Source organism: Trachypithecus francoisi, unplaced genomic scaffold, assembly GCF_009764315.1.
Source record: "Trachypithecus francoisi isolate TF-2019V2 unplaced genomic scaffold, Tfra_2.0 Lachesis_group12, whole genome shotgun sequence".
NCBI classification, from domain to species: domain Eukaryota; kingdom Metazoa; phylum Chordata; class Mammalia; order Primates; family Cercopithecidae; genus Trachypithecus; species Trachypithecus francoisi.
Genome location: NW_022681457.1, coordinates 37832743 through 37842302, shown reverse-complemented (window position 1 = coordinate 37842302; position 9560 = coordinate 37832743).

The window sequence follows — 9560 nt, the reverse complement described above, 5'->3', positions numbered from 1 at the left end:
TGACTGCCTTCAAAACTCAGTTTGAAGTTGAGAGTTGAATCCAAGGAGTGAAGAGGGGAACTCAGGGAGGGGAGACATGCAGGCTGTACGGGCCGTGGAAGCACGTCTGACACATAGGAGACATTTAGTAAATATTATTGAATTAATTAAAAACAACAGGAGTGGAGACAAAAATCTATGTGGGAGCTACAAATTAGATATCCTTATTTTCTAAGAGTCCAATAAAGATTTGAATTGCTGTTAATTACTTTTGCTTGATGGATTGGACTTCTTTCTGTGACACTCTGTGAGAGGAGAGAGAAAGAAATCAACTAGTCAGATAGGGCAAGGGTCCTAAGTAGAATTCCCTTCTGACAAAAAGCAGCTTCTAACACAGAAAGGGGCCTCCTGTGTGACATACAGCCATACAGTGGGCCCCAGTAAGCACAGTCCTCTCCCTTCTTAGAAATACTCAGACAAGGAGGCTTGCACAGCTGGGAGTGCCTGCAGCAGCACTGATAAGAAGAGCTACCCTGGATCAGGAGAGTTCACTGTGGAGGATTCTGCCTCCTGGCCTTTTTCACACATGCGCAGTGGGAAGAGATACGCAACGTGGAGTAACTTAAGACTAAAGAGCCCGTATGAACACTAGAAAAAGTGGGGTGGGAACTGTCAGACATTCGAGTCTTATGTAAATGAAACACCCCTCCCCACCAGCTTGTCTACAAAAACCCTTGCATTTCATTGTAAAATGGCAACCCATCTTTCTGGGATCCTTCTCTGCTCCCGAGAGCTTTCTTCCTTTCGCTTATTAAACTTCTGCTCTAACCTGATCTTTGGAGTGTCAGCATCCTTGATTTCCTCTGCCGTGATAACAAGAACTTCCAGTAACACCCAGACAATGAGGCTGGTTTCAACTCTTTGCCCTGGCTTTTATTCAAGTTATATACACACCTTGTCATCTACCACATTGGGAAGTTGACATCACTTGGTAAACCGCAAAGCTGGTGTTAGAATGGGGTTTGTTACTGTTGTGGATGAGCATCTCAATGACAAGATACACTTGCTTTTTAAACATAAATATGTCTCCCTGGCTGGGCGTAGTGGCTCACACCTGTAATCCCAGCACTTTGGGAGGCTGAGGCGGGCGGATTGCCTGAGGTCGGGAGTTCATGTGTGGCCAACATGCTGAAACCCCGTCTCTACTAAAAATACAAAAAAATTAGGTGTTGTGATGTGCGCCTGTAATCCCAGCTACTTAGGAGGCTGAGGCAGGGGAACTGCTTGAACCAGGGAAGTGGAGGTTGCAGTGAGCTGAGGTTGTGCCACTGCACTCCAGCCTGGGCAATAGAGCAAGACTCCACCTCAAAAAAAAAAAAAAAAGTCTACCCAAGAAAACCATAGAATGCTTACCATTTTAACATGTTATTTTAGAGAGGTGATAGTGCCAAATCCCTTATTACATGGGTACTAAGTTATAGACTTCCAGATGAAATGTAAGAAAATACAAAATATTTTTAATGAAGCAGTAGAATGAAGATAAAAATGGGTGAAATGTATTTATACTTTCAAGAATGGCAGTTGAACATCTGCTGGGTGCCAGACATTGTGCTGGGTGCAATGTAGCATTAGGAAATGTGGTTAGAGCATCAGAAAATCAGAAATTCTGATTTACATTAGGAGTGTGGTAAATGCATTTCTACCCATATGAAAATATAAGTTGAGGCCGGGCGCGGTGGCTCAAGCCTGTAATCCCAGCACTTTGGGAGGCCGAGACGGGCGAATCACGAGGTCAGGAGATCGAGACCATCCTGGCTAATACGGTGAAACCCCGTCTCTACTTAAAAAAAATACAAAAAACTAGCCGGGCGACGAGGCGGGCGCCTGTAGTCCCAGCTACTCGGGAAGCTGAGGCAGGAGAATGGCATAAACCCGGGAGGCCGAGCTTGCAGTGAGCTGAGATCCGGCCACTGCACTCCAGTCTGGGTGGCAGAGCAAGACTCCGTCTCAAAAAAAAAAAAAAAAAAAAAAAACGAAAATATAAGTTGAAAATCATGTAATTCCCTCCTCCCAGGAATGCTAACCTCCCTCTTCGGGGAATCTCCTCTCTTCCTGATTCTAGACATGTGAAGGTTCTAAAGGAGGCTTCACATGACAGGGCCCCATTGTTTTGGCCACAATTGATGAGTCCAGAGATGGGCATCTAACCCAAACCAGCTAGAGATGGTGCTGAACGCTTTGCTTCTCATTATGTAAAGAAGCCTGTCTGGAAAAAAAAAAAAGGTGTGTGTGTTGGGGGAGGTGGTGTGCAAAAAGAAAAGGAAAGAAAATGAGGGAGAGAAAGAGAGGCCTCACAGAACAAGAGTCCCTAGCTCCATGGGCCTGTGCTCAGCGGCACCCCTGCTTTCTCCTGCGGACAACTGAACTGGTAAGTTTCCATTTTTTACTAAACTAGCTTGAGATAGTTTTTGTTTTTTTGTCACTAGTATTCAAAATGTTTCTAACTAATATACTCAATAAATTTAAAGTGGTCTATATAAATGAACAAGGGGCTTTGCTACACCAAAGAATTATTTTATGAGCCTTAACAAAATAGACTTTTGAAACCAAAGACTTGTTTAAAATCCCGAGTTTATTGCTCACTAGTAGAGTAAATTTGGGCTACTGCCCTTGAACTGTAGTTTCAGTACTACCTATAAAAAGCAATAAATACATACATTTATAGATACACATATATGTATATAACTTTGTGTCCTAAGGATCAAATGAGATACTACTTATCTCATTTGTGTCCTAAGGATCAAATGAGATACTACTTATCTCACCCAGCACTTTGGGAGGCCGAGACGGGCGAATCACGAGGTCAGGAGATCGAGACCATCCTGGCTAATACGGTGAAACCCCGTCTCTACTTAAAAAAAATACAAAAAACTAGCCGGGCGACGAGGCGGGCGCCTGTAGTCCCAGCTACTCGGGAAGCTGAGGCAGGAGAATGGCGTAAACCCGGGAGGCCGAGCTTGCAGTGAGCTGAGATACTTATACTACACTGTAAGTGTAGTATAAGTATAGTTCACTCTATGAAAGGTGGTCATTGTTTTATACCCACTCTGATGATCCTGAATTAAAAGAAACAAAAGTTACAGACACGCTGTTGCTATACTGAAAGAATGTGGGCTGGAATGATTAAGGGAGTTTAAGAGCATTCCTCAGTCAGATGGGGAGAGAATTATGGCCCTGTTAAGTGAGCTCTTGGTAATTATTCAGAGCAAGGTCAACAGAATTATTTGCCACAGATAATACAGATAAGGGACCTGATAGAGTAAGTAGATTACCTCCTTTAGAACTAATGCGAAACTATTTGGTAACATGAGAAAGAAAGTGGAAGAAATAACACTTCTAGAGGTAACTAATGCTTTTCTGAAAATTCCTGGGTTTTTCCAGGAATCTCAGCATATTAGTTGGACAACTTGATTAGACTCTGTGTAGATACTGATGTCTGCGCATAGTCAACCACTAGAGAAGGTGCACTATTGGATCACTGGAGAACTATAAAAAGAATCTTAACTATTAATTTATGCAAGGGATTCTGGTAAGTTGTCTTAGATGAAGAATATGGTGCTAAAATTGCATCATTTGCAATCCTTGTTTGTGTGTGAACACAGTGTCACACTTTCTGGATTGATGATCTACTTTTCAAAATTTGGCCAGTGGTTCAGCCATTTGAAGTAGTTATAAAGGCATCATCACAATATTTAACCAAAGTGTAAAAGATCATCTGGGGCATCTCAGATTATTGCCAATTGAAAATCATAAGGGTGATCTGAAACACAGCTTTAAAAATGCTACTTGGAACTCCCAGATGTCAAATACTCCACAGGAAATGGAAAATAAACAAGTAGACTTTCTCTCCACCACCCATTTTCCCTCATCCCTACCATATGAAATAACAAACATCTTCAAATCACCTCCAACCAAAATGCAGCTGTTGTCTTCTGTATGTCACTTTCCCTGAGCCTCCAATGCTGCTCTCACCTCTAAAGCAAAGTACAGAAAATTGTTGTCTGCTTGGAGTTCCTAAGGCATGATATTCATCACCTGCTAATATGGCCTTTATCCTATAATGTTGCAGGCACTAAAGTAAGTGTTTGTTTTCCATACATGACTTCAGGCAAAGTGCTGAGTGTATTCCTTGAGTCCTGGGACTTTGGACTCATTACACTTGTGGAATATTGGAGTTTCCTCCCACAGGATGGACATTTGCTCCCCACTGAGAAGTTGAGTACTGAGCCCTGGGTAATTTTAAAACTGCTCCACATTCATCAGGACCTTTCGAAAAGTTTTCTTTGTCCTCATGAGGGTGTCACATTTGAAGATAACCAATGAGAAACCACTGAAGTTTTTAAGATAATTGACTTTCTCCAACTACATGGAAGACAAATAATTTAACTTAAAAAATAAGGGAGCCAGTTGTGATAGCCACGGAAGATGACAGTCTGGGAAAAAGATGGCTTCTCTGAGGCAAAGGGGAATGTGCTTCTCTAAAGCTATATGTTGCAGAGGTAGATTACATCAAATCTGGAGTATTACACTGAGATACTTATAATGTTTCATTAATCTGGTTTAACTCAGCATAGGCAATGTAATTTGTTTATCCAGATCCTAGAGTATTAACAGATTTGTTCAAAACTGAAATTTCTAGGTTGATTTTGAAGATTCCAGATGTTCCATTATTTATTCAAAATGTCAAATACTACATCATATACAGTCTTAGGGTTAGGTTTTCATGTAGGCTAAAGTAGGATAAAATATACTGTTATGTATCTTTTAATAAAAGAATTAACAAGAGAAAGATATTTGTCTTCTATTCAGAAAAACTATTTAGCACTCATAGAGCTTTGATAAAATCAGGATTGTCAGAATTGTGATTTCTGGAGAAACATTAGAATGATCCAAGCTTCACTGCACACCTTTGAAATCAAGCTCCCAATGTGCAATTCCACAGCAAGTGGGAGCTGGGGTTTGAAAACACTGTTCTAGATTAACTGCTTTCTTGTTGGAGAATATGCACAAGAAAAAAACTGGAAAACTCAAGAAAGAGACTAAAAAGCCTACCTTTGTACATTTCAGGGCAATAATTCTGTAAATTTGTTATAATTTGCAGTCTTAATAATTCCTACTCCCAGAACCAGCCCAGCCTCAGAAATCTGCATTTTAACAAACCTTCATGTGATTCCGGTCTTAGGCTACCATTTTCAAACATTTCCTGTGGGCTTACTTTAATAAGAATGTGGCTGTTGTTAAGCAAAATGCTTTGTGCTATGAGAGGAGAACGAGAGTTGAAGCAACAATATTCAAGGTATGCAGCATGGTTTCACATGCTGTGATTTATTGATGATGATAAGTGATAGGTTATTCTAATCAGTCAAATTATCCATCAGCTATTAGTGTTGTGTTCCAGCATTGAGCATCCCATGGTCTGTGGATCCCTTTTGACTCACAAGCTAGTTCCACAATGAAAGATCAGAGTTGTGCCCTGATAGCAAAATTGCTGGGGATAATGAGCATGCCATTTTCTCACTGACATTCTTCTGTTAAATAATGTAGGTAATTTAATTTGTATGGATATACATTCTTTCTAAGGGACTTAAATATATTCCAACTCTCAATTTTTAAAGTAGCCCATAAATAGTTAATAAACTGATCTTCATGCCAAAATGTTCCAAGAAATTCTTCACACATATCACCTCATTTAATCCTAACAACAGCCTTATGAGATAGATACTAAGAATATTCCTATTTTACATATAAAAAAGCAAGGTATAGAGACATCAAGAAACTTTGATACAGTCATGTGGCCAGTAAGTGCTGGAATCAAGATTTGAACTCACATCTTTCAGACTCTAGACTCATGTGAAAGAACTAAAGGTACATCCAGGCCTGGCTGATTCTCCCAAATTGAATAAAAATATGGGGAAATGGTCATGTTTTATTCTGTAGTTAAGTTTAGACTAAGGAGCAAGAAAGCTGCTGCTCCTTTTCTGGACCAAGAGAGAATAATAGAGAGCAGTCTTCATCTGTCTAGTTATAATCTATGGCAGTGATGATGCTTAACAAGCAGTGGTTCACAGTTTAAGTCCTCAGCCTGAGCACTGCCCACCATACACCTTTCCAGAGAGCATCACATGCATGTGTAATGGAAAAGCTCACATATAAGTAAGGGGGCTTCTTGTTTAATTTGAAGTATATTGCTCCAAATAGTTTTCTGATTGTATATCAAATCATTTGGGCAGATATATGAAACTGATCGGTTGAGAATAGGTGGACATTTTTGAAACTCTCAAAGGCAAACAGTGCAAGGTCCATAACTGTAAGCTACCAGGCAAACTGATGCCACCTCCTGGCAAAACCAGGACATTTTAGACTGTGAAATTACAGAGGAGGAACAGTCGGTTATGAATACAAAATGCTAACTGCAAATCACTTCTCTGGCAACCTCAACTACCAGAACATAGGCAGGAACTAGAAAATAATAATTTTAATTAATTAAATTAAATGATTTTAATTTAAATTAAATAATAAATTAAGTCATTTTTAAAAATTGACTTCTGAAACAGTAAAAGAGAAATCAAAGCCCACGTGCTTACCTTATACAGAAAAGCTTGGCTGTCACTTAGGTATTACTGACTTCTACTTTAGAAACAATTTTAAGAATCAACCCAAATGCCCATCAATGATAGACTGAATAAAGAAAAGTGATACGTATACACCATGGAATACTATGCAGCCATAAAAAGGAACAAGATCATGTCCTTTGCAAGGACATATCTGGAGCTGGAAGCCATTATCCTCAGCAAACTAACGCAGAATAGCAAACCAAACACTGCATGTCCTTGCTTGTGAGTGGAAGCTGAACAATGAGAACGATGGACACAAAGAGGAGAACAACACACACACTAGGGTCTTTTGTGGGGCCTGGGGCAGGGGGGAGGGAGAGCATCAGGATAAATAGCTAATACATTTGAGGCTTAATACCCGGGTGATGGGTTTGTAGGTGCAGCAAACCACCATGGCACATCTTTACCTGTGTAACAAACCTGCACATCCTGCACGTATATCCTGGAACTTAAAATAAAATAAAGATTGTTTCAAAAAGAAATAATTTTAACAAACTTGGTAATCAGCAATAAGTGGAGCAGATGCTAGTGTTAAGCACATTTATAGCCCCAATAATAGCTGATAACTGATGGAGAAAAAAATCTTAAAAACTATTTCTAAAAATTCAAAAATGGAAAGTTACCACAGTGTGAGAATAAAAAAGGGCAATAGTCCAAAGCCCCGCATATCTCCTTGTTATAAGGATATCACTCTACTACAGCCTATTAGGTTCCATTGTATTACTGATGGACACATTAGTCATGGTCCACCAGAAAGTCATTCATTAATATGCTGCGTACTGTTTAAAAGGGAGGGAAGGATATAATCATTTGAGAAAGCAGCAAGGATAAAGACTTTTCACTGTTACCTTTTAATCTTAGGGCCATGTTGTTTTAGTCAGTTCGGGCTGCCATAACCAAATACCACAGACTGAGTAGCTTAACAGAAATTTATCTTCTTACAGTTCTGGAGGCTGAAAGTCCAAGACAAAGGTGACAGAAGGCTTGGGTTCGTGAGGCCTCCCTTCCTGACTTGTAGATGGTCTCCTTCCCACTGTGTCCTCACATGATCTTTTCTCTGCATGCATGCACTCCCCATGTCTCCTCTTCTTATAAGCACACTGGTCCTTTTGGATTAGGGCCCCACTCTTACCACCACATTTAACTTTAATTATCTTCTCAGAAGCCCTGTCTCCAAATAGAGTCATATTGAGGATTAGGGATTCAAAATATGCATGTTGGAGCAAGGGGCGGGGGGGGCAACACAATTCAGTTCATAACAATATGAACATAATACTTATTCAAAAAAATGAAATGAGTTTGAAAATAAAAAGGCAAACATTATCCCGCTGCCTCCCCCTCCTCCAGTTTATTGAATGTCTACTATGTGCTAGGTGTCTGGTAGTACTGGAGGAAGATTAATCACAATAGAGGGAACTCACAATAGAGTAGCAAAACGAACAACAAGCTGTTTTAATATTTAATTTCCTCGGAAAGTGAACAGTAGTTTTCAAATAATATTTCTAAGATGTTGCTGTATGCAATGTATCAAACATAGTATATGAGGTATGAAGTATTCTGTTCTCTTTTCATCCTTGTCTACTTTTATTCCTCTTTTCCCTTCTTAATTCTTTCTCTCCTCTTATTTCTTGCTTACATTTTCAGTAACTCTTCTTGTTCTGGATTAGGGCCTCTCATTCAAGTAGCCTGGAGACCACTAAAAGCTTCAATTCACTCTTGCTCATTTAAGAGAATTTAGGGCTCAGAAAATATTCTCACTTTTATCTCATGCTCTTTCTTAGGATGGAGGATAGCAAGGATTCTAGTTTCCACAAAGGACTTGCTTTCACTCCTTTACTTTTCCCATGTTATTAATATTTCAAATATCTTCTGCTTACCTACAGAAATTTATCCAATGAAGTATGATTTCGTAGTCAAATAATTCTATAAAGGGACTGAAGAAATGCAATTCTGGTTTCTCTCTTTGTTGTAAAGACCTACAGAAGGCCAAGAAGTCAAGGCAAGTGGTGACAATTTTGAGACCAGTGTCTGCAAAATGCAAGGTTTCTGGCTTACAGAATCACTCGCCACTCTAATGAGATCTTAACTCATTAGCAAGCGAAAGCAGTTGCTGAACAGATCTAGTAATTTCAAGGAAATGTTAAAAGGAATATTTTTTATCTTTGATTTGTGAGTTAAGCTTCCTGTTTTAAATTTGTTTTGCCAGACAACCAAGGTACGCAAGGGAGGGCATAATCTCTGTTCTGCTGCAATAAGCCTCCTGCACACGAGACAACGAGGGATGGGTTATTAATATCCTATAATTTGCTGAAAGTATTGAAGCACAGCTTTATATCAGATTTTTCTTATTCTTCTTCAAACCTCTTGTCATTTCTCTTATCAAGATTCGACAGCAGTAGGCCCATAGCTCAGCTGCCTATTTATACTTCAGCACAAGACTAAGAAAACATTTCCTTGCTATAGATAACTTTCTAAAAAGTTAGATTCCTATTTAATGTGGAAAGTTCAAGATTTGCCTGCTTAAAATTGTCAGTTAAGCAGTCACTGTGGAAATTCCATTTACTGAGGGGAGAAGACAAGATTGAAAGGACAGCAGATGTCATGCAAATGGCCTTCGAAGTAAATTTTCTAATGGGAGCATTGAAAGTAATGGCCATAAAATCGACTTGAGCAAGTTCCAGGCTAATGACCAGCTGCAGAGTAAACATACCTGCATCCTGACGACCCCACACTTCCTATTCTAATAACAGCTCTTGCAAGTAAAGATTTCCAATGATATCAAAATGTCCCATGTTGGTTGGGATGAAAATAGTCACAAATTAGAGTCCTATTGTCAATTTGCATTCCAACTTTAGAATATTCTTAATCTGTTTAAATTTCTGGCTGTTCAGCTGAAAGACAAGCTCA